Here is a 6875-nt window from a genome sequence, read left to right as displayed (position 1 = left end):
GCAGTGCCTTTATTTCACAGCCTACAGCCCATATATATTTCTCTGCTTAATTTTCAAATTCCTTCAGTTAGAAAACTGCATTCAGATTTTTATCTTCAGTTCTGTTTTTCCTTTAGTCTTCATCTCTAAAGAATGTGATAGCCTTGTTAGTATAAAAAGAAAGACTCTTCTATCTATGATCATTCAGAATACAGCGACAAGACTAATCTTTTGGTGCTAGTTAGTTTTTTAATTAATTTTATTGAGAAACAAATAGCAATGAGACAGTTTCAAAACCAATTAAAAGGACAGTTTCAATAATTAATACATTGCATATTGTTGTCTTTGTAGTGGTTATTCATAGTACAAGATGCAGACCTGATATCTTGATGATATCCTTTCCAAACACTATTAGTACAAATCTTTCTTCTCATTGAATTAAGAGAAAGTAGCTGTATATCTATCCTATTTTGTATATATAGGTACAAAATGGTCTTTCATTTGTATCCCCTTTTCTTGTTTATTTTTGTCAGAGATGGGTATTCCACTGCCATTTAAATACTGTAGGTGCATGAGTTCAGCAAAATTAATCCAATATAGTCCAGTAGTCCATAATAGTAATGGGTTATCTGTAGGACTGGCAATGTCAGAAGTTATTGAATTGAGCCTTTTATAGTTCAACATATTAATTTGGCTTTATTTTTTTATACTTTATTGTTATACTTTTCTGCTGGATGGTTAAGACCAAGATAATTTTTAAATACTATCAATTCTACTGTTTTTAGTATGTATCAACTCTACTGTTTTGGAGAAATTCTGTTCTTTCACCTTTTAGCAGTTAGGGAAGAACTCTTAAAAATATTGTCTAGAAGAGGTGTGTAGCTTACAACAGCAGTATTTTGATGTTTTTGTTTTTTGAGACAAAGTCTCACTCTGCAGTTAAGACTTGCCTTGAACTTTCTAATGGCCTCAAACACCTGGTGATCTTCCTGCCTCAGCCTCCCGAGTGCTAGGATTACAGGCATGCACCACCATGCCTGAGCTTACAGAGGCATAATTACACACACACATGCATGCCCGTGCACACACACACATGCACACACACATTTCTACCTTGAGTTCCTTATGATTTCTATGTGCTCTCTTTTTCTTCTTCCCCTTTTGCTTTCTTCTCTTGCCCTTCTCCCCTGCCTCCCTTCCTCGTCACTCCTCACCCTCTTTCTTTGGACACATTGAGTGAACAGCATATTTGTTTAAAATTTTACAATGCATTTTCTAAATCCATCATATAAATATGATCACTTCTTATCCTGCTTAGAACTGAACTTTGCATTCACATGGAATCTGATAGTACTCTGTCTTTACCATTTTCCTGAACTTGTGCTCTTAGGCAAAAGGGAATCTCTTATACTGAATTTGCATATTTGTAAAATGGAGGCAATAATACATTTATTCAGCACACAAATAAAAAATTAATATTGCCTAAGACAGAAGGTATGGCATGGACAGCTCCCACCAATTCAAGAAAGCATTTTGAAAAGTTGGAGTCAGCCCTAATGTTAGGTACTCTGTGTGTGTGTGTGTGTGTGTGTGTGTGTGTGTCTGTGTGTCTGTGTGTCTGTGTGTGTGTTCGGGGTTCTGTGCGTGTCTCCATAAGTTACAGCTCTATGTTGCAAAATTTCCCTTGCTGGAGGCCAGGCATCCTTTGCATTTCTCCCACTTGCTCAGCTCAGTGCGTGATACGTGATGGGCTCTTAGCAGCTCTTGTGGAATGGCGCCAAGCGGGAAGCCACACTTCCAGGCACAGGCTTCCCTGCAGACAGCCTGGCACGCTCTCCCACTCTCGCCCAGCTCAGCCTCTGCTACAAGGAAAGCATCTGGGCTGGTTGGTCCCTTGGCTGGTGAGGGACTATTGGCAGAGATTCCTTCTAAATTGGAGAGCAGAAGAAAAGCCTGCTCAACCAGCTGCCATCAGCAATTTAGAAAACTCGAATGTTTGGGCAATTATGGGCCTCCCATGGTGTTCCCCAATGCTCTTTTAAAGTATGCTATTTTTTTAAAATCAAGTGAACAAAAGGCTTATATGAATAGCATAGAGCTAGAACTCCAGCACCCAGAAGCTCAGAACACTGTGACACTTTTCCTTCGGGGAGCATCTACAGCATGTGGGGAGACCGCTGCCCACACCCCATATGCAGATACTCTTGAGGTCCTCACACCACTCACCCAGCTGAACATGAATCTTCCTTGGCTAAGCAGCCACTTGCCTCCCACCCGCATCACTGGCCCTCTGCTGTGAATGATCAACTTTGCCTTACTGAGCCTCCATCTTTAGACATTTTATCAGTGTCCAACAGGCACTGAGCTCACCACAAGAACGAAGCTCATGCCACCCGTGTAAATGTCTCCTTCTCTATGTAGTACCTTGGCAAATGCTATTAGCAGCCAGTTAGTACTGGCAACGCAAATGCAAGTGCATGTTGTGACCTTCCTTTGGTCAATTTACATGCAAAGCGACAGAGCAACTCTGAATCTCAGCTCATCTGTTTAGACAACTGGGTGTCACCTGACCACTGCCTTTACTAGGAAGGAAGTAATACAAAGGGAGGGAGGGACATGTTGGTGGACTGGTTAAGCAGTTAGAAGTTTCCCTCACCTGCTGACTCAAGCATCCCTCAGATGGACCTGTGCTTGCTTCCTTAGATCACCACTGTGTTTACAAAGAATCATTAGTAATTTAATGGAATTGTAAATTAGTGAGGTTTTTTTTTTTTTTTTTGCTTACCTACTTGATGCAATTTTTTATTTTAAAGAGAATAGAAAAATAATAGATAAGACGTTAGAAATGATACACAGTTTCAACACTAAGATGATAGATATTCAACAATGGCTGTTATATTGCAAATTGCTGTCTTCGATGTATTTGCTCAGATTACAGATATAGTCTTATAAAATGGGTCAAAGTATAAATTTTAAGCTTTAACTTCTACCTTCAAAAAAACAATAGAAATTAGTAGCACAGTCATCTTAGTTATTCTGTATATATACAAGCATGATTTTCCCCTTACATTTTTCCTGTTTTTTTTTCCTTTCCCTTATGCCATGGGTTGTGTCTAGTTGGCCCCACAAGGTCTCACATAAGCCATGGGGCCGACCCAGCTGGAGGAAGGAGCAGCGAGTAGCTTGGGGAGAGGGGCTGGAGGACCAGGGCGGGGCTTGAGGGGCGGGGCCAGAGGACCAGGGCGGGGCTTGAGGGGCGGGGCCAGAGGACCAGGGCGGGGCTTGAGGGGCGGGGCCAGAGGACCAGGACAGGGCTTGAAGGGCGGGGCCAGAGGACCAGGGCAGGGCTTGAGGGGCGGGGCCAGAGAGGCTCCGAGGTTAAACTGGCAGCATGCACCACACCCCCCCCAGCCTGCGGGCTCTCTTGGAGGTATGTAACACATTATCCTGGACACAGCAGTGCCCCAGGCTCTTCTCTGGGTCTTGCTACATAGTAAAGGCTGTTTTAAACTATGAAACCTCCAGTAACTGTGAGCTAACTAAACCTTTCCTTCCTTCATTTTGAGTGTCATGTATTTGTTCCAGCAATGAGAAAGGAGTAACTAATACACTTTATCCCAATTATTTATTCTTTGTGTTTAGTTTCTTTCCCTTTTACTATATCTATTATACCTTCATATTTTATATACTCTTCCAGGTTCTTACACTAGGGAGACAATATGATGTTTACATATGTGTATCTGATTTCATTTGAAAGTATAGCCTCTAGTTGCAACCATTTACCATAAAGGCCCCAAGTTTATCTTTCTTTATAGCTGAGTAATACTCCATTGTGTAAAAATGCAATATATTTTTAAATCCATTCCTTATTTGATGGGCATTTTAGCTGTTTCCAAGATCTAGCTATGACAAAGTGTGCTGCTATAAACATGGGCGTACATACGTCACTGTGGTGTGATGATTTTAGTTCTTCTGGAAAAATACTCAGAAGGGGCATAGCTGGATTGAATGAGACTTCTAATGTTAGTTTTCTGAGTGGCCTGCACACTGATTTCCATAGAGGATGTACCACTATACACTCCCACCAACAGTGGAAAAACACTCCCACCAACAGTGGAGAAGGACTCCTTTTTTCCAGCATTCATTATTAGTTGATCTCCTTATGATAGCCTTTCTTTTTGTAGTGAGATGGAATCTGTGCTGTTTTCATTTGTACTTCTTTAACTATGAGCTTTGTGGAACATTTTTTCATACATTTATTTACAATTTTTATTTCTTTCTCAGACAATTGTGTATTCATCTCAGATGCCCAACTTTGGATTGGGTCTTTGAACTTTGGGGGCCCCTTTTTTTTTTTTTAGTTCTTTATGTTCTAGATAGAAGTCCTTTGTCTGAGTGACTGTTGGTTAAGAATTTTTCCAATTTGTGGGTTGTCTTTTCACCCTGGTGATTTCTTTGATATGCAGAAACTTTTCAATAAGATGAGATCCCAGTTGTTGATTCTTTGAAGTTATTTCCCATACAGTTTTGTTTTTATTTGCTAACTCTCTGCCTACCCCTATGTCTTCAAGATTTCCAAGTACTTTGTCTTCCAAGAAATTCAGTGTTTATATTTTAATATTTAGAATTTTAATCCATTTGACTTTCATTTAGTGCATGGTGTTGGAACTAGATCTGCTTTTAGTTTTGGGCATAGGGAAAGCCAGTTTTCTGAGCACAATTTGTTAAGGAGGCTTTCTTCCCATTAAGGTGTTTGGCTTCTTTCTCAATGATAGGGTGATTGAATAAGTTTGTAGTTGTATCTGCATCTTTTCATCTGCTCCACTGATCCTCAAATATGTTTTTTGGCCAGTATCAAGATAAATTTAATAACTTAATAACTTTGTAGTATAATTTCAAATCAGGGATTATGATGCCTCTTGACTTCCTTTTGTTGTTCAGGATTGCCTTTGCTCTTCTAGTTTTCTTCCTGTTCCAAATGAATTTTAGGAATATTTTCTCTAGATCTATGAGGTATACTGATGGTATTTTGATAGGGATTGCATCAAATCTGTATAGTAGTTTTTTTATGCTTTTTTTTTGCAGAACCAGGGATTAAACCCAGGCCCTTGCGCTTTCCAGGGAAGTGCTTATTCCACTGAGCTATCTCCCCAGCCCCTGTAAAGTAGTTTTGAAGTGTGACCATTTTCATAATGCTGATTCTTCCTATTCAGGAGCAAGAACTATCTTTCATTTTCTGAAATCCTCTTTGATCTCCTTTTTTAGAGTATTATTATTTTCATTGTGTAGATCTTTTACTCCCTCTGTTATATTAATTCCAAGTTATTTCATTTTTTGAGTGTTATTGTATAGGGTGTTTTTTCTCTAATTTCTATCTCTGTGAATATGTTGTGAGTGTAGAGGAATGCTATTAATTTTTGTATGTATACTTTTTTTTCTTGCTATGCTAGTGAATTTGTTGAAAGGAATGTGTATTCAAATGGTGTTGATGGAACATCCTATAAATGTCTACTAAGTCCATTTGATCAAAGGTTTGGATCAGGTCTGCACTTTGCTAATTTTTGTCCAGTTGAACTATTTCTTTGAAATATTGATGTGTTGAGGTCTCCCATAAAGATTGTGTTATTGATCATTTTATTTGTCATGTTCTTTAAAATTTGACTTATATTCTTGGTGCTCCTATATTCATTGCATACATATTTATAATTGTTATATCTTCTTGAACTTTTTCCCTGAGAAGATCACTACATAACAAGTATGTAGTGATCTTCTTTATCTCATTTGTGTTTTGTTTGTTTGTTTTTGTATTTCAGGGAAGGGTCTACAAGGTGTTCAGGGTCTCACTGCTAGATCAGACTCGTAGTGATCCACCTGTTTACAGCCTCAAAGAGCTGGGATTGCAGGCACATGTCACCATGCCCAGTCTCAACCACTGTCTCAGTGCACCCCTGGAATGGGGCCAGCACGGCAAGCCTGGGGGATCAAACCCAAGCCCCTGTGCCTGCTTGCAAGTGCTTTAATCTGCTGAACTATTTGGCCAGCCCTTCTTTATTGCATTTGATCATTCTTGGTTTCGAGTTCATATTGTCTACAAGCAGAATAGCTACTCTGCTTTTTTCTCAGTCCATGGTACAAGGAATGTTGTTTTTCATCCTTTGCCTGTAAGTCTATGAATTTTTCTTTTGAGTTAAATATGTTTCTTATATATGGCATATTGTTTGATTTTTGTTTCTTGATCTACTCCGCTAGTCTATTTCTTTTAACTTTTGAACTGAGATGATTTACATTGGTGATTATAAATGATATGTATTTTCCTGCTGTTGGTTCCCTACTTTTCCCATGTTTAGTTGCTTGCCTATTTGGTGGTTTCCTTCTGTTGCTGTTCATGGAATTGTGGTCATTTTGTTTTCTTTCTAGGATATCTTTCAGTGTACTTTGTAGAGTTGGTTTGGTGTTCATTAATTACTTTATTTATTTTATTTATTTGTTTTTTGTCATGGAAGCATTTTACTTCTCCATTAATTTTGAAAGTTACTTTGGCATGTTACATCAAACTGGGTTGGAATATATTTTCTTTCAGGACTTGAAATATTTCACTCCAAGCTCTTATTGACTTGATAGTTTGTGTTGATAAATCTGTTGTGATTCTGTTGGGCTTTCTTTTAAATTTGCTCTATTTCTTTTCTCTAATAGCTTTCAATATGTTGTGCTTGTGCTGAATTTCTAAGATCTTAATTATTGTATGTCTAGGTGTAGATTTATTTTGTTCAATGCTATTTGAAGTTTTATATAATTCATGTATCTGTAAGTCAAATTCTTTTTCCATACTTGGGAAGTTTTCTGTTGTTACATCTGCAAGTAATCTTTTTATATCATTTGTTTTGACTCTTTCTTTA

Source organism: Octodon degus, unplaced genomic scaffold, assembly GCF_000260255.1.
Source record: "Octodon degus isolate 3935 unplaced genomic scaffold, OctDeg1.0 scaffold00049, whole genome shotgun sequence".
Lineage (NCBI taxonomy): Eukaryota > Metazoa > Chordata > Mammalia > Rodentia > Octodontidae > Octodon > Octodon degus.
Note: the sequence above shows the minus strand (reverse complement) of the source record.